This window comes from Cornus florida, unplaced genomic scaffold, assembly GCF_030987335.1.
Source record: "Cornus florida cultivar Cherokee Brave unplaced genomic scaffold, ASM3098733v1 CherokeeBrave_3.0.0_Hap2_Chr01, whole genome shotgun sequence".
Taxonomy (NCBI): domain Eukaryota; kingdom Viridiplantae; phylum Streptophyta; class Magnoliopsida; order Cornales; family Cornaceae; genus Cornus; species Cornus florida.
The window spans coordinates 80,773,447-80,799,711 of record NW_026775571.1 but is presented as its reverse complement, the minus strand read 5'-3'; the positions used below and the strand labels follow the sequence as shown (position 1 = coordinate 80,799,711).

The window sequence follows — 26,265 nt, the reverse complement described above, 5'->3', positions numbered from 1 at the left end:
CATTCTATCCATATGTCTATGTATGCTAGAATAGATGTTCATGTGTTTATCTCTATTTCTTGTGTTGTTGATGCATGTCTATGTGTATTAATGCTATAGATCTAGAGATTGCCAAGACGTAGTGCTTAATGGAATATTCTTGTGGTTTATTTGATGATTCATACTTATTTCTTGATAGATGTACCACCCCTTAGTTTAATTAGTTTAATTTCATGTCATTAGCTTAATTATAGTGTAGTTGTAGTTTAGATTTTAAATGGGAGGACAATCCATGCTTGTTGTTTGATATTCCATACTTATGAAAGCAAGTAACATATATCTCTAACCTTATGATATGTTTGGTTATGAGCTTAAAGAAAGGATTAATGGCTTAATTTGATATGTTGTGCTATCCACTGTGTTGCTTAGAAAATATATGTTTAATTTGTCATCCATGCTTGTTGAAACAACCACACACACACTCTTTGTTGCAATATATGTTTTTCCCCCTCATTAATCATTCATTAAAGGTGTAGAAAAGTTATACTTAGTGGTGATCTCTAAACCCTAAGATTTTTTTCTTATTTTCTCTCATTTACATTTTATTGCCTACTTTAGTTTAAATTGCATCTTAGTGTAATTCAACCACTAACTAATCTTTTGATCACTCGACCTACTAACCCAAATCTCGATTCCTCAACCTAGTACAACCCACAATCCCTTGGGACGATCCCTACTTGCCCTAGCTATATTTTTAGTGAAAGGTAGTAGTGGAAATTTCGAAATATAAAACTTGGCCACATTCTTCATAGCTCTACACCACTATCTTTTGGTATATCACAAACTTTAGTTCGGTGTGCGACAAACCCACCAAGTTGTTGGCGCCGTTGCCGGGGATTGATGAAGGCAGCGTCGTATTTGTGGAATCAATTAGGAATTGGTACTCCTTTGATCCTGTATTTACTTTATTTTTATTTCAATTTTTGTTACTTATTGTGTTAGTTCTTGTTTGACTAGGTGCATTGAGCAAAGGTGAGTAAAGGAGCATCCAAGCAAAGGAGCTAAGCAAGCAAGAAAAAAGGCTAAAATCATAAAAAAATTGCTAAGCTAAAAGCTAAAAAATTTTTTGGAGTTGAAGTGCTAAAGGACCTTTGTGTGCTTTTTCTTACTCAATCTCTAGTTAAATCGTCGGCCCACATGGAGGCTTGTATTTCAATTCTTAGATAAATCGTGAGCCCGCGTGGAGGCATTTTATTGTTCTTTACATATTTTTGATAGCATGGGAGTATGGGAACATTGTATGTGGAAGAAGTTTGTTGATTGAATTGTTGTGAAGTGTTTGTCATTATTGCTTGTTGTGTTGTATTGTGCATGCATGGTCGTAGATCATTAAGACCCACTCTTGTCCCTCTAAATTTTTATCTTGAATCCATTGTTCGAAACCCTAGGGGAAGAGGAAGTTCTAGTCAATCCATTTCATTAATGGAAGAAGATAATGAGGACCATGTGGAGGACCTTGGTCACATAGACCAATAAGGCATCCTATACACTAATGTGCATCATGATGACATGCCAGTACCATTAGGCATGCCGAGGCCATTTGTTCATCCACCATAACAACAAGGCCAAGTTCCATTGGGAATGCCAAGGCTAATCTATGCTCCACCATCTCCCATCATTTAAGGCAATTAAGGTGCCCATGTTGCACCTCCAATTGTTAAATCCTCCCTTTACTTTAAGAGATCACTATGTGCCTAATGAATGTAATGCACCCACATGCATTCAATTACCACCATTTAGAGCACATCACTATGAGATCAAACCATAAACCATTCAAATGTTTCCTAACTATCATGGACTTCCAAGAACCTTACAAGCATTGGGATGAGTTTCTTGAAGTATGTTCCACCGTGAGATACACGGACATGCCGGAAGAGGTCTTAAGGCTTAAACTTTTTCCATTGACCCTTAAAGACAAGGCAAAATATTGGTTTAACAATCTTAGACCTTTTTCAATAACTTCTTGGGCAGAAATGCAACAAGAGTTCTTGAAGAAGTACTATCCGGTTTTTAAGACCAATGCCACGAGAACCTCAATTCGAGAGTTTTCACACGGGGATGGGGAAACGTTCCATGAGGCATGGGAAAGATTCAATGAATTACTTAGGAAGTGTCCACATCATGACATGCCCAAATGACAATTAGTTCAATATTTCTTTGAGAGCTTATCGGACAATCACAAGGGCATGGTTGATGCTTCCATGGGTGGCTCTTACATTGATAGGCATGAGGATGACGTGTGGCGTCTTTATGAGAGCATGAGTGAAAATTCTTCGCATCGAACTTTATCTTCGACGAATGGTAGAAATTCTAGTGGAAGGAAGAGTGTTGGCTTACATCAAGTCGACATTCCAATGAAATAGCCGCTGAGATAAAATCCTTATCTCAAAGGTTTGATCAATTCTTGATCAACCAAAACTCGGCAAATCAAGTATCTTCCATCCCTAACCATTCTCATCATGCATCTAATGAGACATGTATGACTTATTCAAGTGTTTTACATTCTATTTCTAATTGTCCCCATGGACATGTGTAAAGTGAGCATTATGAATAAGTCAATGCAACTTTTGTTAATCAAGGGAACAATTCTTATGGCAATCATTATAATCCTAGTTGGAGGAATCACCTGAATTTCTCTTGGAAAAACCAAGGGGAAGGCTCAAACCCTCCCCAAGGTGGTTTCCAAGGGAAATATGTTCCACCTCTAATGTAAAGCCAAGGTTCCCAAGGATATAGACCATTTCAATCACAAGGAAACCAATTCTCTAATTCTCATTTTCCTAATCAACCGTCATATTCTCAAAGAAATGTTAGGAGTTTTTGAAGAGAAAGTTTTGACCGCTCTAGGCACTCTAGAGGCTAACACTCAATTGCTTCATTCTCATTCTCAATCCATTGCTAAGCTAGAAACCTAAGTAGGGCAAATAGCTAGTACTTTAAATGCAAGAGAGAAAGGGAAAATGCCTTTGAATGCCCCATAAAAGCAAAAATGTGTTGTGGAGACTCATTCCTCATCGGAAGGTCACACAATAGAGCATGCCAATGCGGTGACGACCTTGAGAAATAGGAAGATTGTGGACAACCAAGTGGGTATGTCCAATGAAGAGAGTGAACCGGTGCAACCACAAGTTAACACCCGTCCCGTTTCACATCCTATTCCTCCTTCATTGCATATGCATGATTTTTCAAATGAGAATGTGTTGAAAAATGATTTGAAAAGTGATTTTGAAAAGAAAAATTTACAACATGATTTCAAAACTTCTTGTGTTGAAGAGACTTTAAAGAAAATTTCTGAAAAGGTTTTTGAGCCAAAAGCTCCATTTCCGGATGCCTTAAAAGGATCCATTTCAAATGACAAGCAAAAGGCTAAAACTAATGAAATTATGGATATGTTTAGGCAAGTGAAAGTTAATCTTCCACTTTTGGATGCAATTAAGCAAATTCCAGCCTATGCCAAGTTCTTAAAAGACTTGTGTACCCAAAACAGGAAGAACAAAAGCCAAACACCTAGAAAAATGGTCTTAACTGAGCAAGTAAGCTTAATTTTGCAGCATAACACTCTTCCCAAGTTTAAGGACCCCGGTTCACCTACCACTTCATGCATCATTGGTCGTCATATCATTAATCGGGCTCTTCTTGACTTAGAGGCAAGTGTTAATCTTCTTCTATACTCTATATATGTCAAATTAGGCTTAGGAGACTTGAAATCGACGTCGGTAGTTTTGCAACTCACCGACCGATCCATCAAAAAGCCTAGGGGTATCATTGAGGATGTCTTGATTAAAATTGATAAATTCTTCTTTCCCGTTGATTTCATTGTCATTGACACGAAACCGGTCCCAAATTGTAAGAGCCAAATTCCCGTTATCCTTAGCCGTCCTTTCTTGGCAACCGCGAATGCCAACATTAATTATAGGACGGGGATAATAAAGATTTCATTTGGCCACATGAAGGTAAAGTTGAATATTTTTAATCCAACCCCCAATTCATTTGACAAGCATGAAAAGGTTAATGTTGTAGAAAAATGTCATGACCTTAAAAGTGAAGGAATTGAGTTTTTGTGTGAAACCAAAGTTTCAAAAGGTTTATCTTCAACCCTGCACTATAAGAAAATTGTTTGAAAGTCTTGTTTTGAAAGGGCATGGAGCCCAAAGATTGTCTTGACCAAGGACCAAAAACGTCTTTTGAGCTCAATCCAACAAGTTCCTTAAAGAACTATTTGTTGGGTGGAGTTCAAAACACTTATCACCCCATTGAGGAGGGGATGCACTACAAGATGTTTGATCTGGGCTAAAAGAGCCCAACGTCTTGCTAAAGACGTGAAAGACTAGTAAGACATTTCGTAGGGTGTCAAAACCCTATTCCTCCTTTATTTTTATCTTTAATTTCATTTCTTGCGAAGTCTAGATATTGGCTTTGGGTTCATATGCATTGCTAGGAACTGCGATTAGGATTGCATGCACTTTTATGTTGAAATTGAGCATTTTGCATAAGTTCAATCGATCTCAAAATGATTTTGATCGATCGAACTTCCCACCTGTATCAAAACTGTATCCAAATCACTCTCTGTCCAATCATTCGAACAAAACCTGTATATTTCAGCTTTCTGTCCAATCATTCGAACATGTTCCTAGATCAATCTTTAGTTCTTCGATCGATCCAACTTTATCTTGGATCAATCTGCAGTTCCAACATTTAGAAAAAATTTTGAACCTACATCACCTGTATCCAAAAGCCTCTCTGTCTCATCGATCAAACATTTCTTCAAATCTATGCATTCTCGATCGATCGAAAGTATTCTGAGATCGATCTTGGAGAGATCGATCTTTGTTCTTTGTTTTTCAATTTTGACTTTGTTTTGACTTTATTTTAATTTTTTAATTCCAAAAAAATAATAATAATAATATATTTTATTATTTAATTTTTTTTTATTTTCCATAAAAAAAAAATGTATATATATATATAATATAAATAAATAAATATTTTTCAAAAAAATCCTAAAACTATTTTTACTTTTATTTATTTTTACTTTTTATTTTTGAAAAATCCCAAAAATATTTTGTCACTTAAGAGGAGAGATCGATGCAGTTTGATCGATCTGAGGATTCAGTTCGATCGATCAAACTGGCAAGGGAATGTTTTTAAAAATCGATTCAGGGTCATCCGATCGATTTCACAAGAATCGATCTCTAACCCTCGTTCCCCCTTCGTCGCTGCATCCCAACTCTTCTCCATCTCTGGCAAGACTCCGACGACCATCCTAGGTGTCGATCCTCTTTCTTCCATAGTAGATCTCAGTCGCATCTCACCCCCTTCGAATCTCCACTTCTCTCCTGATTCCGGCGAGATCCGAATCCTACTCTTGTGATTTCAAGCTTCGATTTGATGCATACATGCTTTAAATGTTAGATCTAAGTTATTATGATGATGAATATCTCCAAGGTTTGAGCTCTGTGTATATATATGTATATATATGTATTTACGTTTTGTATAGATTTTGGATTTTATTTGATTTTTGAAGTTATGGCCCGAATCCAGTGACTAGGATTGATGTTTGTTATGTTGATGGGCCCACGACCATGTTCGTGAAGTCCCTGTGCCATCCACGTCATAGATCTGTGACTTTTCGAGTTTCCCCTCACAGTTAGATCGATCGAACTTTTTATTCGATCGATCTGTAACAGATCGATCTCACTTATTCTTAATCGATCAAACTTGCATTGATCTCACATTTTTGTGATCGATCAAACTTCACAGATTTACTTCACACATTTCACACACCATCTCTTGTGTTTCATGCTATCTCATATATACCCAATGCTTATGTTTTAAACATTAGATGCATTCCATACTTATACTATCTAGCATGCTTCACATCTTATCACTCATTCCTTGTCACCTGTATAGATTCATGTTCCTTATCTGTTTTATCTATCCTATTTGACATACATAATTCTATCAACTGTGCTTTAATTCTTTATGCTGGCCCTGACTCCCATTTTGCAAGTTTTCCTTTTATTTTGCAGGCCATGGATAGGGTCAAGACTATAGCTCGCGGACACTATCACCGTAGGGGCAGGCAGAGTTTGGACGACGAGACAGGTCCATCTCATGCCCAGGACCCCGTTCAGGAGGAGCCAGCAGAGCCCATTCCACCTCAGTCTCCAGCTGACAGTTAACTACAGTCTTCCATCGAGGCATCTTCTTCATAGGCTAACACTGAGGCTGAGCACATACCATCTCCATCACCACCACCAGCTCAGCCAGCCCAGTACTTAGACCGGCCAATTTTTAGATACTCACGCCTTCAAGTGGGGCATGAGTCGGTCTTCGATATAGACTTCTTTTCCCGATTGGTACTTACCCGATCAGCATGTGATGATATATTACAGAGGGGCCTTGCAGCCATACTAGCCCCTGCCACATACCCAGTGTACCCAGGTTGATCTGAATGTTCTTCCAGAACCTCCGACCTGCCCCGAGTAACCTGGCGGAGCTGCGGACTTCCATCGACAGCTATCCTATCACTATCACGGTGGATAAATTGTCCAGATCGTGCCACTATCCACATGTCTACCTTCCAGAGCTACAGGACACATATCCCACTCTCTACAGGCCATCATATGCAACATAGCCGTTTTACTCACAGGTCACTATGCAGGTGGTGAGACCTTCGCCACCTGGACTTATCTGCTAGACTACCTGTGGTTTTTCGATTCGGTGCTATACCAAAATATTTTCATGGCCGGCCACAAGACATAGAGGCGTGGCGACTATTTTACAACTCTATACGCCTTCTATACAGGGCACTGGCTATCCATTCCTGCGCTCATCTAGAGCGTTATGATGAAGCTATATGTTGACCACATCAGCAAGGCCAAGCCCCAAAGGGCTAAGTATCTACCATTCGGCCATCTTATCACATAGATTCTGAGAGACCAGCACTATCCCTTCCAGCCACGGGAGCAGACTGAGTTTGGGGCCTGTTCATTCAAGAAGAAGGATTGGGATAAGAGCTACAATGTTTTTATCAAGAGTCTGCGGGACGACACTGCCGAGGCAGCTGAGGAGCTAGAGAGAGAGGAGATGGAGCAGGCGGCAGCAGCAGCAGCACCGGTAGCGGACGAAGTCGTAGTTGATCCGGCTGTCGTACACATAGACATTAATTTGGAGCAGCCTGCAGAGGACCAGGAGTATCACTCTCCAATTGGGTCACTCGTTCACGATGAGGAGCAAGCTCAGGATCATCATTCTCCCAATCCAGCCACACCTGAGGCTCCTATTCACATACCCGACTTCAGAGAGTGACTTCAAACTCTGGAGGACGCCATGGTATCTATCCGCGCAGAGACTTTCTCCATTAGAGCTGACATTGCTTCCCTCCGCACGGATGTCATGACTGCATTCAGAGATCTATCCAGAGACATCTACGGAGCGCGCCTTACCCGTCCTACTTCTTCTTCACGATTTCTATATCTTCTTACTCCTCTTATATATCTGTGATATCTACATATCTTTAATACTGTTATATTATTTTTGTGGCCAGCCTGTTGGCCTTGATATCTCACTGGATGTACTGTACTTTATTTTGGATGTCATATTCTTCTATTGATATATTCGTTTGTGATTGACTCCATCAGGTGCATCCCAGTGACATCAGTGAGAGAAAGTACTGCCCAAAATTTTCAGGACCACCCTTATATCTCTCTCTATTTTCAGTTGTTATCCCATTTATACTTGTATGTCTACTGTGCACTGTGATTATCCCTTTTGTTATTTGATGAGTTTTATCCAAGTGCCAAAATTTCAGGACCATAGTTAATTCCAAGTTTGGGGGGGCTATGCCACTTACTTTGGATACTTCTGTTCCGGCTATCTTTGCTATAGTTGCACTGGTATACTCTTTCCTTTTGTTCTCTTTGCACATTGAGGACATTGTGCCATTTAAGTTTAGGGGTAATAGTGTGATTTGCAGTGTTTGCTTTAAATTCAAAATTTTAAGCATGACTTATGTATTTGAGGGATTTTGTATGATTGGTCCATAACTAGTTATGATTTTGATCTTTTGAGGACTATATTGCTTAAAATTTAAAAATTGCTCGACTTGAGAGTCCAATACTCCATGTATGCCTTGTGGATGCCATTTAGGAGTAAATTTTTTGAAAGATTGATATCTTGCTTGCACTTGTGGTCCATATCATCCTGATTTTGTGATTGTTTTGAGATTCACTCTAGTATTTTACACTAGCACCGGCATACACTAGCATTCATTTGTGGGGTACATGCTTTGTTGATTATTGAATTGGTTATATCCCAATTGAGCTAGTAGTGCTTTGAAAGCTTTCATTCTTAATAAAGGTGGATAACAACCCCTTTTCACTAAGTAGCCGGGATTCTAGCCTTATCAAGCACTGAACTTCTCACGCCAAAAGGTAGAGGGCCCAAACTCTAGGTTAATAATTGAATACAAAAAATAAATAAAAAAATAACATAAAATAAAATAAAGTTGTTGCAAAAGCAATAAAAAGCGAGGACTTCTCCCAAAAGGTGAGAAGTGGGAAATGATTAGATGGAGGTTGTCTTGATTTGTAACCTAGTTGATTTGAGCTTGTAAGTCCTTAGGGGTGTTTGAACACCTAGTGCCCTAAATTCGTCTGGTTTGGGAGTCATTGACCTAACGCTCGACCTCATGGATCGCTAAAAAGCTTAATAGATCAACATATTGCACCATGCTGTGATCATTTCTTTAGTTGGCTTAGATAGCAACACACTTGATGCCGGTCCACTCAAAAAGGATTCTAGAGTTGTTTTGATTTGCATGATCATTTTCTTAATGTGTGGAGGACCATACTTGCATATTTGAGGTAGTTTTCTCCCAATGCTTGTTTGCAATATTGGTACCTCTTTTGAAATAATGAGCTTAATGTTTGTGGGTATCATTTCTGGAAACCCTCACAAGACTTCACTCGACCACTAGGGGTAACCTAGGGGTTTAAAAGGCTTGTTGCATATGCTAAATGTAATCGTGTTCCCTACGAAAGTGGCGTTACCCATTCATTGCTTTCTAGTTTATAGTTGTATAGTTATTCATTTCATTCTTTTACTTTCTAGTTCATTGCTAGGGACTAGCAATATTTAAGTTTGGGGGTGTGATGAGCGCAGAAAAGTGCGCATTTAAACCCCTTAAGCTTAGGTGTTCTAGAACCTTTATCTATCTTATTTTCCCACTTTGTATTGATTTCATGTTATTTCCATTTTTAGGTACTTATCCCTAAAAAAAGCTAACTCAGCCAAATAAGAGTAGAAAGGAAGCAATTCTAGGATGAATCAAAGAAAGGAGCAAAGTAGAGCAAAGGAAGCAAAGGGTGGAATTTCAGCAATTTCGATCGATCTCAAGAAAACTTCGATCTATCCAACTTTCATCGATCTCAACACTTCAAGATGGATCTAAGCCATGTTCTTCCCTATTCAAAGATCTCAAAGTTCGATCGATCCAGCTTGATTCTCTGATCGATCAAACTTTCTTGTCCTTATCCACATGCCAGATCTTATCCAGCTGTACCACCCTACCAACCACTTTTGTCCTTTTCCCAAAAATATCTTCAAAATATCTTATATTTGTTTTTATCCAAAAAGGCACCGCCATAGAGGATCGATCCAGCTTCAATTCGATAGATCTCAGCCATATTCGATCGATCTCACCACAAGTTCAATTGATCGAACTTCCCAAATCCCGAGAAAATCCAAATTCCAGTTCATTAAAAGTTGTCTCATATCCAATCATTGGAGAAATATTTGGTATACGAGCCCAGCTCATTTGGGGTGATATTTGACCTACCTATATAAGGAATATGAGCCACTTTTTAAGATATACTTAGAGAGGAGAGAATTAGAGACTTTTGATATACTTGAGAGGCATAATTTTCATATCTTAGCAAGGAAGAAAGGAGAGGAGGAGGCTAGAGACACAAGCTTGGAGTTCTTCCATCAACTAAGAAAATGAGCAATCTCTACCATGGAGTTAGCCCTTGAGGGTTGGAGGACACCATCTATGAATGGCTAAACATCCTCTTGGGGCTAGAGTTAGCCCTAAGCATGCTTTCTACATCTTGATTTAAGTATTTTTGAGGGGATTTGTATTGTAATACATGTTTTGACACTCATATATATATAGATCTTGTTTATTCAATGATTTATATGGTTTAATGCTTCCAATTGATAATTTCATTCTATCCATATGTCTATGTATACTAGAAAAATGTTCATGTGTTTGTCTCTATTTCTTGTGTTGTTGATACATGTCTATGTGTATTAATGCTATAGATCTAGAGATTGTCAAGACATAGTGCTTAATGGAATGTTCTTGTGGTTTATTTGATAGTTCATACTCATTTCTTGATGGATTGTACCTCTCACTTAGTTTAATTAGTTTAATTTCATGTCATTAGCTTAATTGTAGTGTAGTTATAGTTTAGATGTTAAATGGGAGGACAATCAATGCTTGTTGTTTGATGTTCCATACTTATGAAAGCAAGTAACATATATCTCTAACCTTGTAATGTGTTTGGTTGTGAGCTTAAAGAAAGGATTAATGGCTTAATTTGATATGTTGTGCTATCCACCATGTTGCTTAGACAATATATGCTTAATTTGTCATCTATGCTTGTTAAAACAACCACATACACACTCTTTATTGCAATACATGTTTTTCCCCCTCATTTAATCATTCATTAAGGGTGTAGAAAAGTTATGCTTAGTGGTGATCTCTAAACCCCAAGATTTCTCTCTTATTTTCTCTCATTTACATTTTATTGCCTACTTTAGTTTAAATTGTATCTTAGTGTCATTCAACCACCAACCAATCTTTTGATCATTCGACCTACTAACCCTAATCTTGATTCCTCAACCTAGTACGACCCACAATCCCTTGGGATGATCCCTACTTGCCCTAACTATATTTTTAGTGAAAGGTAGTAGTGGCAATTTCTAAATATAAAACTTGGCCACATTCTTCATAGCTCTATACCACTATCTTTTGGTATATCACAAACTTTGGTTCGGTGTGCGACAAACCCACCAGATCACTAGACGGCTTAGATGGATGGATGTATGGATGTAAGGATTCACACTTTGCATTAAGTTCTGTCTGGTGGATGGGGAATATGGAGGTGGACTCTCTCAACAACCGATATGATATTTAAATCTTTAGTTAGTTGTTGAGTTATCAATTTAAGTTTTTAGCTTGTGTAATAATAACACTTGTTATTACCAAAGAAATTAAAGAGGTCAACTTTAAATATCAGAGCTGACCTTAGAGGCGGTGTTACCTTACTCAAATAGAGCTTAAGGTACTGGAGGAGGATTAGTAGGTTCGGTGAATGATGTCAAAGTGAATGAGATGTTAAATTAGTATTCATGGAGCACTCAGATAGTTATATGTTACATCAAGACATCAAATGTCAGTTTGGATGAACAGGTATAGGTAGAGACATGTATATAACTGTCTCTAAGAGTCTCACCTGTTAGAAAGGTGGAAAATTGATAATCGGATATCATTGGGGATTTTTGCCACTTCCTATATCAAAATGGGAGTTGGACTAATCAGGACTGGATGGTTGTAGAAATTCTCGACATTTACTGGAATTATAATTCCATGTGGATTAAAAGTGGTGGATTGAGCAAGTTCGCTTATGGACATTAGAGCTTCATATCAGTTCTACATTGCACTGATAATAGAGTATGTTTTAGCATGAGGATAGCCATTATCGTTGATGAAAAGTGCTATTTTAAAGGAACTTTCTGACGATGTTGGAGCAGTAACTTTGCTTCATATCTCTAGATGGGGGATTTGATTGAGAAATTATATTTGATCATGAAGGATATGTTTGGGATATAAAATCTAGGTTTTCATGGTTAATTGGAAGTGTTTATTTCATTTTTCAATGTTTGTCTGTCATATTGTTGGCACAAGGAGGTTAGTATGACAACTTTTGAGGTTTTATATATTATATAGTGCAGACCTTTCACCTGTTGGTTTGAAAGGAAAGCAATGGTTGTACAATTTAACCTTGACTATATTAACGGATACATTAGAGAGAACTACTCTCCTTTGTAATGGATTGTGCATGGTTTGGAGGCGGCAGTAGGATGTTATAAATAGTTGAACTCGTACACTAGAGTTTTCTATAAGGAAACGGTTGCTTGGGATGTATTCCATATAAAAAGCAATGTGTTTTGGAGGAAGGTCAGTTTTTACATATTAAATTGACTTTTCACAGATTATGTTTATTCATTGAGGCAGTAGCCTACAACTTAACATTATCAACTTAGCGCTGGATGCATAGGAATTTTGTGCGTATATTCTATGGAACTTGGAGGAATAGGGATCGTTACCCTTAACTAAATATTGGGTAAGATAGGGTCGTTGTTAGCTACAACCTAAGAGTTGTGCATTTATGGTGTTTCTTATATAAAAGAACCTTGTATACTGTTGGCTGCGTTGGAATTCGGTGGAGCCCGTACAAAGAGGCTGTGCCACATGAGAACGGAAATGAATTTTAAAAGAAAATAATTTAGAGTTTTGTGAATTCCGAGGACGGAATTCTTTTTGTTAGGGGGGAAGAATGTAATACCCCTAGTTTTTAACAGGATATAAAAAGGATTTAATTATTTATTTTATTGTATTTTAGATGTTTACGTGGCTACGTGCTTATGTGGCTTCATGTTATATGCTTATTTATTTTAATTGCATATATGATTTATTTGATTTTTTTGGGTGTTAAATGATGTGTGGATTAATTGTAATTATTTATTAAGATTAAATGATTTAATTGGTTTATGATTTTATTTTATGTTATTTTATTTTTAAGAATGGATTTGGATAATAGTAATGGACCACTCACTTGAGTCACATAGACTCGTTGGATAGGAGGTTAAATGGGTACAACTAATTACCCATGGATAGTGATACATATATATATGGGTATATATGTATATAGGGTTATTACATTTATTAACTATCGTTAGTAATTAATATTAATAATAACTCTAAATCAAAATATATATATATATATATATATATATTTTATATATAGTTATAATATTATATAGAATATATATAGGTATATTTACAGTAGTCTTTTTAGTCGTATTATTTGTAGTTTAGTATGTTTTAGTTTCCTTTTCTATTTTGTTCTCTTTTTCCTTTAAGGTAGCAGGCTTGGAATACGTATAGGACTAGGTTAAATTATGTAAAGCCTATATATATATATATGTTATTAGGGTCTGTAAAAGGGGCCGGATTATATACATAGTATATATTTCGTATAGATTGATAAGAAAGAGAGAACTATGAGGAGAGAAGGGAGAACTCAGCCGAAACTTAAGTCTAAACCAAGGGAATAAGGGACGGGGTTTGCTTGTGGATTAGAATCAGAGCAGTGGGAGGTTTGATGACAATCAGAAGTTGTCGAAAAATCTAAGAAGACAGTGGCGAGATTTTAATCCGAAATCTCAAAGGCAAGTTTTATATCTTTCTCCTTTCCGTTGACCTGTGTTCTGTGCATGCCTAGATAATCTCCAGGATTAATCGAACTGTAAAACGGAACTTGTATGCATATTAATTCAAAGGTTTAACTATATTATGTTTTATTGCTTGAAACAGTTTTATTTTATTAATTGTTTCATCTGTTCATCTTAAATTGTTGTTAATAATGCATGCTGGGTTATTATTAGTTTCTAGGGTTATCTGGGACTTAGTTAGGATGGTTAGAGGTCTTAATAGAGAGGGTCAGAATAATTGGAAGTTGCCGGAGCTTCAGACCAGGGACGGCTTCGGATCACTGATGGTTTCGGACCACAGATGGCTTCGGACCACAAATGGCTTCGGACTACTGATAGCTTCAGACCACTGATGGCTTCAGACGCATGGCTTTGGACGTATGACTTCGGATGCATGGCTTCAAACGTATGACTTCGGACGCATGGCTTCGGACGTATGACTTCGAATGCATGGCTTCGGACGCATGACTTCAGACGCATGGCTTTAGACTTCAGCCTACGGATGGCTTCAGACCACGGATGGCTTCAGCCCACGAAAGGCTTCGGACCATGGATGGCTTCGAACCACAGATGTTTGGGGTCTAGAACTATTTTGGGTTAATGAAGGGCGATTCTGAATAATATTTCCTGATATATTAAAACCCAAAAATGCATAATTTAATCTATATGCTAATGAATTGCACAATATGAAATTTTAAACAAATTTGCATGTTGTTAATGGATGTAGAGGATTTAATTGCTTAACCTTAGTTCAGCAATTTAAAGGATTGTGACATGATTTTTAAATCTTGTAATGGATGCATAATATGATTATATATCTATCAGATTTGTATTATGCTTGTTCTGGACTATGATTAATGAACTGTTTAATTTCTGTTTCTATCAATTATATGAATTTTGTGGATTATATGCACCGGTATGGAACGGTGGCATATTAAGTATGGATTAGATCAAAACGCTAATTCCTACCTATCCTTGAATAAGGGAATGGATTAATTATTTAAATCCTACTTATATTTCGTGTCATGGCAACAAACAGTTGAGCGGTACTACTTTGGTTTTTGATGGATTTTAAGTATATAATTATGGTACCACGATATGAGATTGAGTCTTAGAGTCGATGGTTAGGGAGCGTATATACAGTGGGATGCATAAATGGTTATGATAGGTTAAGGTATACCCTGTTAGGCTTAGGTACTCATGCCCACTTCAGGTGTATTTTGCATGTTGCATTCTATTCAGGTTTAGATCCCCTTGTAGTCCAGTGAGAGTCCTTTAGTGTGGATATATATATATATATATATATATATATATATATATATAGTTATAGACTATATAGCTATTGTTGAGGTTATCTAGGATGAATCTGCGTATCGGGTCTCTGCTTAGACTGTAGTAGAGTAGAACTTGTTTGTAGGCCTGACCCACCATTATTTTTCAGGTATTCGTCAGAAGTAGGGATTGTTCGTGCTGAGCAGGGATCGTCTACTTCATTCTTCCGGATTATTTATATTGAAGTTTTCTTTATGTTTCAATGTTCTGATGTAGTCACTTGTTCAGTTGGGATTTTCTAGGGGTCCACATAGTATGGATTCCTGAATTGTATTAGTAATGGAGAATTGGATGTACCAGAATATTTTCTTATTTAGACAAATTTATTCTGAGGATTTCATTAGTGGATTAGCGTTTTAGTTTTCTTTCAGCAATTTTATTTATTCCTATTTATCATATTTGTATTCTGTGTTCGATTATTGCCGATTTGTTTTGAAATCCTTGGGTTTTCTGGCGTGGGCCTGGCTAACCCGCATTCGGAAATCCAAGGGTATCACACTTAGCAATACTTCTCTATTTTTTTCCTATGGCTTCTTCCTCCATCTCTACTTCAATTTCATCCACCACTATTGCTTCTTATTTATCCAACCACATGCCTATTGCCTCTTTTATAAGTTCCTTTACTATTCCAAATATTTCAACTCTTGTCTTTATTAAATTAACAGAAACCAACTATTTCCAATGGGAAAGTCAGATCAAGCCATTTCTTATTGGCCAAAATTATTGGCGTTTCATTGATGGAACTCATCCTTGTCCTCCCTAGTTTCTCTCAGACACAGAATCTTCAACGCATACCTTGAATTCTGCCTATACCAATTGGCTACAAACAGACCAAACTCTTGTAAGCATGGTTAATGCCACTCTCTCTGAATTTGTTCTTTCTCAAGTTGTTGGACTCTCTACTTCTCGTCAGATTTCGGAATGCCACAAATTGAATTTTTCTCAATAATCACTTGCAAACGCCACCCATCTGCGTTTTTCAATTGCTTTCCATCTCCAAAGGAACAAAACCTATTTTAATATCTACAACATGCTAAATCTCTAGTTGATGCTCTTGCTATCATCAATTAACCAATCTCCAATGCAGATCTCATCACATTTGTTCTTCACAGACTCAGTCATATTATTCTATGCTTGTCACAGCTCTTCTTAACTTCCCACCACTCCCACAATACTCAGATCTTCGTGCTCGCCTCTTGTCATATGAATCTCATATTAGGTCCTTAGCTCATCCAGAAACTCCTGTTAGCTATGATAATTCCTAACAAACAGCACTACTTTCTTCTCGCGGTCGAAACAACTATAGTCGCGGTCACACCAATAATAATCGCGGTGGTCATGGGTGTCACTCTACATTCCATCAATATGAGTCATCCTACAACCCAGGTCGCAGGGGTTATGGTCGCGGGGGTCGGAATCGTGGTCGCGAGGGTTATGGTATAAGTGTTCTTGGATAACACCCTTCCACCACCACACCTCCTATTCAATGTCAGATCTATTTCAATAATGGCAACAGTGCTTCCACATGTTACTAACGATATCGCAATCCTTATACAACAGAGGACGATCTCTCATCTACCTTGGTTAGAATACAAATAGCTTCACAAGTTGATCCAATTGGTATCCTGATACCAGTGCCACTAACTAAATGACTGGTGATCCTCGTTCCATGTCAAATAAGTCTGATTATATCGGCACCAATCAAGTTCTCTTGGGTAAGGGTGATTCTTTTCCAATTGCACACACTGGTAGTATATCTCTTCCTACTGGTTCCTCTCTTATACAACTTTCTCGTGTCCTTTATGTTCTTAATATGTCTAAAAATCTTCTATCCGTTGCTCAGTTCACTAAAGATAATTTTGTTAGCTTCATCTTTTTTCTATGGGGTTTTGAAATTCATGATTTACGAACTGGTGTTGTTTTGTTTCAGGGACAATGTGAAGATGGTCTATACCCTATTAAGCCCTCTCATGTCCCCAACATGCTCTCACAGCCTCTTGTTCATCATCTTCAACTTGGCATCAACGTTTAGGACATCCATCTAATAAAGTGCTTCAAGTCTTGGCATCAAATAAAACTTTAGGCTTTGCTTTTCATTTTTCTCGCTCTACATTTTGTAGTCACTATGCCTTGGGAAAGTCTACGCGACTTCCCTTTTCCACTTATAAACATCATAGTAATGCACCATGTAAGTTACTTCATTCTGATGTCAGGACATCTCCCATTTCTTCTATCTCTGGTTTTAGATATTATATCTTGTTTACTGATGATTATACCCGATATTCATGGATATTTCCCATGCTGTATAAATATGAAGTTTTTACTCACTTTCAACACTTTCTTGTTTTTGTTGAAAACTATTTTTCCACATTTATTAAAATTTTGCAAAGTGATGGTGGTAAAGAATATGATAATACCTCATTTCATACTTTCTGTGTGCAAAAAGGGATACACCTTCTGTTATCATGCCCTTATACTCCGCAACAAAATAGTCTTGCAGAATGAAAACACCGGCATATTTCAAAAATGGGTCGCACTTTGCTTCTAGTCTCCCATTTCCCTAAAAATTTATGGGTTGAAGCCATTTGTACTGTAGTGTATCTGATTAATAGACTCCTAACCCAACTCTTTCACTGGTCCTTTCCATTTCAGAGGCTTTTTACCACTGATCCTGATTACCTCTCACTCCGTACCTTTGGTTGTGCATGCTATCCTTATCTTGGTAATTATACTACTAACAAATTACAACCAAGATCTATTGCCTGTGTTTTTATTGGTTACAGTAATCATCATAAAGGATATCGGTGTCTTTATTCTCCCACTAGATGAGTATATATTTCAAGGCATGTGTTATTTAATGAGGTAGACTTTCTATTTGCCTCATCTCAATCATCTACTGGTCCACCGTCTACATCAAATGTGGTCTTTATTCCAGTTATCTCGCTGACTTCACCTGTTATTATTTCACCACCAGAGCCATTACCAACTCAAGCACCGACTATTATAGCTCCTTCTCCGACGCCATTTTCACCACAAAATGTTGTCTCTTTATCAAGTGTGGAGGCCTTCACTAACATTACCACTCTCCTTACTATGTCGAAACACCCTCCATCGGCTAGACTACACTTATCATTGGATTCTTCCAATAATGTACATCCTATGAGAATGAGAGCCAAGGATGGAATTTTCAAACCCAAACAATGGGCAAATTTTGTTAGTAGTTATCTGATTCCACAAGCTTTTTCCACCTTGCTCACCTTATCCGATGTAGAGCCAACTTGTTACACTCAAGCCATTCGCTCTGCAAAATGGCACAATGCTATAAATGAAGAATTCAATGCTCTTCTCAATTAATAAACTTGGTCTCTTATCCCGCCGCTACCAAATGTCAATACTGTTGGGTGTAAATGGGTTTTCAAGCTAAAACGACGATCTAATGGTAGTATTAAGCGCTACAAAGCGCGTCTCGTTGCTAAAGGCTTTCATCAGCAAGCTGGCATCGTCTATGGTGTGACTTTTAGCCCTGTAGTTAAGCCCACCACGATTCGCACAATTCTTACTATTGTTGTATCTAATGCATGGCCTATTCTCTAATTGGATGTCAAAAATGCCTTTCTTCATGGTTCTCTTACTGAGGAGGTGTATATGACTCAACCACCCGGGTTTATGGATTCTAGTCGCCCTTATCACATTTGCAAACTCCATAAAGCCATTTAAAGTTCAAAGCAAGCATCCAGGGCATGGTTTCAATGGTTTAGTTGTTTCATTCTCTCTTATGGTTTTGTACAAAGTAAAGCCGACAACTCCATGTTCACTTTTCACCCCAACTCCCAAGTTATGGTCCTCCTTCTTTATATGGACGACATCATTCTTACAGGCAATACTCCTTCTCTCATTCATTTCTTCACTCAAACACTAGGGGCTGAATTTGAAATTAAAGACCTCGGGCAACTTCACTACTTTTTGGGTATTGAAGTTACTCATTTTTCACAAGGGCTGCATCTTTCTCAAAATAAATACACACTGGATATCCTTCACGGAAGTAAACTCCTTAATAGCAAACCTTGTGTTACACTTTTTGCTGCCAAATCTCAACTCTCTCTTTCTTCTAGAACTTTATTGGCTGATCCTACTGAGTATCGACTTTTAGTTGGCTCTCTCTAGTACCTTACCCTTACTCGTCTAGACATCGCTTACGCTGTCCAAAGCATTGCTCAATTCATGAGTCAGCCTCGTACTACTCATTTGGAAGCTCTTAAGAGAATTCTTTGATATCTTAAAGGTTCCCTTGGTCGCGATCTTCTCATACGCCGTTCCAACATTCCAACATGTTTGACTACCTTTTCTGATGCTGATTGGGCCAGTTACCCAGATACTTGTTGTTCTATCACAGGTTAATCTCTTGGTGTGCCAAGAAACAACCGATAGTTTTATGCTCTAGTGCCGAAGCTGAATATCATGCACTTGCCTATATTTGTGCCGACATGGTTTGGATCCAAAGTCTCTTATAGGAACTTTATCTTCCCTTTATCTTTCCAACTGTAATTTACTATGATAACCTCAGTGCCATCTACATAACTGCCAATCCAGTGTTTTATGCACACACTAAACATATTGAATTTGACTATCACTTTGTCTGTGAACGAGTTGCAGCCAGCACTCATCCAATTTAGTTTGTGTCTTCGACAGACCAGCTTACTGATATATTTACCAAAGGATTACCCAAGCAGCACTTCTCACATCTCAGTTCCAAACTCGTCTTGCCTCCGTTGTCGCGTTTGCAGGAGGATATTGGATGAATATTCTGGTCTCCTTGAATTGTGGTATTACACAATATATATTAAGGAGAAATATATGGGATTACATATTAGATGAATATTCTAGTCTCCATGAATTGTGGGATTACACAATATAAATTAAGGAGAAATATATGGGATTACATACTGTAAATTAGGGGTGTATAACTAGCTGTTATAATTCTTAGATTGCTTTAATCATAGGATATGTTTCCTTTTTTAGTTGTACTCTATTGTATATATTTTAATACACGTGATACCAATACAATAAAGTAAGAAATTCTCTGCAATCTTTCATATCCCATGTATTCGACATTTTTCAATTTTCTAAACAAAGAGGTTTTAGGTAGGTTATTTTTTTTAATGGATTTTCAGAATCTTATAAATGGATCGAAGTAGATTTTAAATTCAGTGATCTTATTGCTCAATTAATTTAAAGGCTACTCTTTGTATTTGATTCACAGGGAAACAAGTAATGTGACCTATAGCAACTATCCTTCTTGGTTAATGGATTAATCCACCAATGATGCTTTGTAATTTATTTGCTTCTGAGACCAATAAATTAAATTTTGCCAGGAATAAGAAAATAATAATCAAGTAGAGTTGGAGCATTGGATATAACTTTTATTAGGAATCTAACTTTTTAAGAGGATGAGTTTTACAAAATGTGATTTTATAAGTTCAATGAAACAAAGTTAAATTAATAATGTTTCCAAAAAAAAAATAGTACTTTGATTTTTTAATGGGGTTAGCATCCAAGCCAACTAAATCATAACCATTGGATATTTTTGTAGAGTTCACATATATGTAACTAATGGATGTGGTTTGGTTAGTTTAGGTCTGTCCTATTTAGTCACAAAAAACATTTTTTCTCTTTAGCTAAATAACAAATGATTGTAAGCAACACATTTAGTAAGTCTTTCATGTTGATAGTACAGAATTTCCATCAATAATGTCTATAAATGCTTCATGCACTGAATAATGAAGACTTCACAACAGCAAATTCGTTATCCCTACATTTGCACGATGTCATTAAATTCCACGAATTTGGTAAGCAACCAGCTTCCCATCATAGCTTAAAACCACAACTTTAAAATTTCTCAGTTTAAATCCCACGAATTATAATCAATCTAGAACAAGCCCCAGCATGTAAAGCTTTATCATTTAAAGTTTTCATAGCAAATTTGATCGAGGCACAACCAGCAATCATATTTCGATAAATAAAACAAATCATTATAATCACCAGTGCCAGTACCCAACTCATTTTCATACACCATTGTTGGTGGTGAAGATTTTATAAGAAAACTGTTGTGGTATAAACAATCACCAGTGCCAGTACCTAACTCAATTTCATGCACCATTGCTAGTGGTGAAGAAAAAAATAGTAATACCGTGTGGATTTTGGAATAGTGAAGCATGCGGAGAAGATAACCGGTTCCAAGTCGGAGAGAAGCATTCCCATTTGAGTCGTCATCGGTGGCCAACAGAACTGAGCTGTCCAGCAAAATTCCCCCTGTTAAGTACAAAAGAGAGAACTCTGTATTGTATATTGATGTGTAATAAGATGTATATAAGAGGGGTTTTTATAGGAAGGGTTATGTGTGATGAACAAGTAAACCCTATATGTATATGGTAACTATATATATGGTAATGCTATACAATGTTAGAATCCTATATAAGGTTAGAATATATTATACAATATAGTAATAATATATTCTAACAACCCCCCTCAAAATCAAGGTGGATTGAATGAAACCATCTTGAGTTTGGAAATAAGATCTTGAAAGCAGCATGGCGGAAACGATTTGGTGAAAACATTAGCGATCTGATCATGTGAAATAATGGACCGCAATTGTAAGGTCTTCTGAAGAAGATAATTATGAACAAAATGACAGTTAATCTCAATATGTTTAGTGCGCTCATGAAAAACATCATTATGTGCAATCTGGATTGCACTCATATTATCACAATAAATAGGAGTGGCAGTGGATGAAGAAACTCCCATGTCTTGAAGGAGCCAACGCAACCACAGAAGCTCCAGGCTGAGCACAACATCCTTATGTACCCATTTCACATGTTAGGCATAAATGGTGTATTAAGAAAGGTATAGTAATGTTATGATGACCCAGTATTAATAATAGCAGCAAAAGTGCGTTCTCCTGTACTTTTAGACATGCTGAGCTCTATATAGGGGATCGATTCCGAAAAAGATGAGATCAGTAAATGGAAATTCACTGAAATTGAATCTTTATGAGATAGAAGTAGTATTAGCAAGTGCCATGTATTCAGTTTCTGTGCTAGATTGTGCAACCACTGTTTATTTTTTGCTGCACTAAGAGATAAGTGAATCGCTAAGAAAGAAACAATAGCCTGTGGTGGAATGACAATCTGTAGGGTCTCCTACGCGCCCAGTCTGTATCTGAATAGGCATGAAGAATAAGTGATGACTGGGAAGAAAAATGCATTTCATGAAATATAGTGCCTTTAAGATAACGAAGGATGCGATGAACAACAGTAAAAATGAGTGGACCGAGGGGCAGTCATGAACTGACTAACTATGTGGACGACATGATAGATGTCGGGACAAATGACAATGAGATAATCTAAACTGCCGACCAATTGGCGATACAAAGTACTATCTCGAAGAGATTTTCCATCATGTAGATTAAGTCTTGTATTGCATTCAAGGGGGTATCAATAATCTTGCTGTCAGTGAGACCTAATTTTAAGAGAAGATTGGATATATATTTTGCCTGAGTAAGATAATAACCATTTGTAGATGTAGTTACCTTAAGACCAAGAAAATAACTGAGGGGTCCAAGATCTTTCATCTCAAACTAACGATTGAGAAACTATTTGAGTTCCTAAATTCCCATCAAATCATCTCCAGTAATGATCATATCATCAACATAAAGTAAAAAGAGAATGATACCTCGATTAGTGTGTCGAACAAATAAGGCAGAGTCATATGGACTAGCAGAGTAGCCAAGTCGAGAGATAGTCTGACTAAATTTGGCAAACTAAGCACGCGGTGCCGGTTTGAGACCATACAAAGCACGTCTAAGTCTACACACCTTATTAGAAGGATGAGGATAATATGATACCCCTCGTCTCCGAGACATGGGTTGATCAGGTCTAAGCCCAAAATATTAAACAATTAAGTAATAAATAAGCATTTAGTACAAAAGAAATAAAAATAATTAAATAAGCTGTAACGACTCGGTCATTTTCCTCCATTTCCTTTTTCTTAAATTTTACAGATAAATTTTTTCGTTTAATTTTCTTTTCCGAGTTCTGTTTCTCGACACTTAATGTCGTCTCGAGTGCTCAGAAATGGTTTCCAAGACTCTTTCCCTTGGATTGACAACTTCCTTTAAGGACCTAGTCATTTCCACATTTTCACTTTTTAGACACTATTCACTTTTCGTCCTTTTCCCTATTTTGTCTTTTCTCTGTTTGTCACTTTTTGGCACAACTTCACTTTCTGTGCTCGGAGTTGGTTTTTAACTTCACGTATCTTCATTCTAAGTGGTTTTCACGAAATACGTATCTTTACTTTTGCAGTAAAGTACTCTAGTTGCTCCCGATGTCCATAGGGGTATGGATGCATAATTTTTCAGAATCTTTTTCTTTTCTTGCGGTGTTTTTCATAAATATCTTTTGAAGATATTTTATTTGAGGGGTTTTTAAGAAAATATTTTTGGAAGATATTTTCATTCTGGGTCATTATTGCAAAAATGCCTCATTTTGAGCCTGGATCCTCGTACGGGATTCATTTTCACATTTCGTCAAGATGTGTATTCTTAGAATTTCCTTCTGGTCGTTTTTCTCCAGTTTTAGGGTTTCTAACCTCAGTTGTCGCCGAACTTGTTCGTGGTATATCTCTCTACTCGAGACTCGGTTTTCAACGCTGTTTCTTCCGTTGTTCATATTTTCTCATTTCGGTTCTTTTTCATTCATGGAGTTTTGCTGTTTGAGCGCGTCTGCTCAAATTTCACTTTTTCAGACCTTTTGGGGCACTTTTAGGGTTTTCCTATAAATAGGGGGTTATAAAATTTAAAAGTCATCTTCCCCTCTCTTCATGCAAGACCAGAAACTACCATGGCAGTCCAAGGGGGGCTGCCACCCTTCTTCTCTCAATTAAACCTTCTTCCCTTTGTTAAAAAGTCATAGTGCCTTTGCGTTTTGTGTTTGTCTTGACTACGCACATCTTTCCCCTTTATTAGAACCCCTTTTTGGCCAATTTTTAAGTTCGGGTTCGAAGTCAAGTTCGGATTTTTGTAGGTCTTCTTTGGAGTTTAATGTTCACGATGTTGTCCCTGACAAAACCCCGAAGTATTGTCGGATTCGGAGCCGTTTTATTTTGGTGGCTTTTGAGATTTTCATCTCAAATTGAGGTTAGGGGTGTCTTAGGCTTTTATTTATGTTGTATTGATAATTTTATAAGCTTATATCACTTGTATACATGTTTTGTATTAATCCTAAAATTTAATTTTATTATTTTCCTTGTATAGGATTTAATTCTCAAGGATGTGTATAACTTAGAATTAAAGTATAGCATGCTAGTAAATTTGGCCTTGGTATGGTTGTTGACATATATTAAATTTAGGTCATTTGAATAAGAATTGCAACTTTTATTTAATATTTTTCTTTTGTGAAAGATTAATTCCCATGGCCGTACCTTGCATGAAATTAACGTGTGAGTATGAAAATCTAGACACTTTAATTAAATGAATTAATAAAAATTGATTTAAGGGTTCCATTGGCTTAATTGAGTTTTAAACTTGATATTAGAAATGACTAGGACTTGTTTACTGGCATATATTAATTTGGGACCATTTGAAGTTGCTTTAGAAGTTGGAAACTTAATTATCATGATTTAATTAAATTCTACTTTGTTGTTCCATTAGCTTAATTAAGATTTTGAAATGATGTATGTAATGGCCATGCAATGTTGTTTAACATGTGTTAATTAGGGATCATTTGATTGAAATTTGAAACATAGAGAAATTAATTAGTTTATTTAATTAATTTTCATTTCTATAGCGTTAATGATATAATCATGTGTTTGACATTGGTTATATGTTTAAATTATGATTTTGGACTTGTATTAGATTCACGAGTTTATGATTTCAATGTTGAGATATATTGTTATAACGTGTAACGAATTGCACACTGAAGATTCGATATTTGTCATGCCTTAGTAGTTATGAACTTAGAGCATGTATTGTATGTGTTTTCAAATTCGGTTGTGCATGGTAGATAGTTGATTATCTTGTATATACATGTTGATATATACGTTGTTGCATAACTTGTTAATTTTGCAAACTTGGGGATGTCGTTGGTCGACTACGGCTAGGACATGGTTCTAGTACGGGGGATGGTCCCTTTATAGTCTAGTGCGCACATAGGGAAGTTACCCATGGGCTAGTAACCCTAAAGTAACTATGGTGTCGGTCTGATCCGGCGTGATGTCCAAGTATCCACTTTGTTTGATTTCGCATTTTATTTCAAGTTGATAACTAGATGATATCGTAACTTCTTGTTCTTTAATTGATTTCCTATTTTGAGTTTCAAGATGTTAACTTAGAGAAATTATGTTTTATGCATTGTATTGGAAGTTCGAATGTTGGTTAAATTGCATCGATATTGTGATTTGTATTTTGATGTTCAAATGTAGCTTAGGAACAATCATATAGATTCATTTACAATATAGACGTTAGGTGGCATGATCCACTTTAATTGCTTTCGTGTTTTAGATTTCTAAGTCGAGGACTTTGAGAATTTATATCTTGTTACTTTGTGTAACATGCTTCTATGTTGTTTAAATTGCATGAATGATGTGATTTATTCTAGAAATGATCTAAGGTAGCTTAGGATGCTCCCTGAGTCTCATCTTGACATAGACGCTAGGTGGCATGAGCCCCTTTGACTTGTTTCACCTTAAGGTGATAATTTTGTAAAATGCTAGGTCGATGCATGCTCATTTCCTACGAGTAGCTTTATGTTACTCACCCCAAAGTTACTGGAGATTTGTTTCAGGTACAAAGGCTTGGTTTGTGATGCTCATCATTCCTTGGATGATTTGTAGACTCGGAAGTTTCAATTCTTGTAAAAGTTGGCTTGAAAAACCACTTGTAGCCTTATATGTCGAAATGTGTATAATTGATTCTAAACATGTAATGTGTAAATAAGTAAGCTCTTTATAATGAATTTGACATGTATGAAGTAAGGCTGGAGGCCAATGACATTTATATGGCATCTTATGAAATTCTTGACTTCATGAAATATAATGAAAATAGTGAAAAATCGCAAGTTATTGTTTTACCATGGTTACATCAGGTGTAGGAATTCCATTTTTATTCTTTTGTAGGGTCTCATTAATCATGTTTGAATTGTGGCCAAGGGCTAAATGGTAATTTGAAATCATTTGTTAATTTTAGTTTTCAAATTTCCCATTTCTTGTTCATTTTCGCTTTTTTGACCGTCGGGGGGTCGAATTTTGCATCGGCAATATTTTTAAGCCGTGGACCATTGT

The 26,265-nt window shown here is 36.8% G+C and overlaps 1 pseudogene; it reads right to left on the bottom strand.

Moving 5' to 3' along the window:
* Positions 1–2,068: 2,068 nt before the first annotated feature.
* LOC132282991 (small nucleolar RNA R71) lies at positions 2,069–2,167 on the bottom strand (annotated as a pseudogene).
* Positions 2,168–26,265: the final 24,098 nt, after the last annotated feature.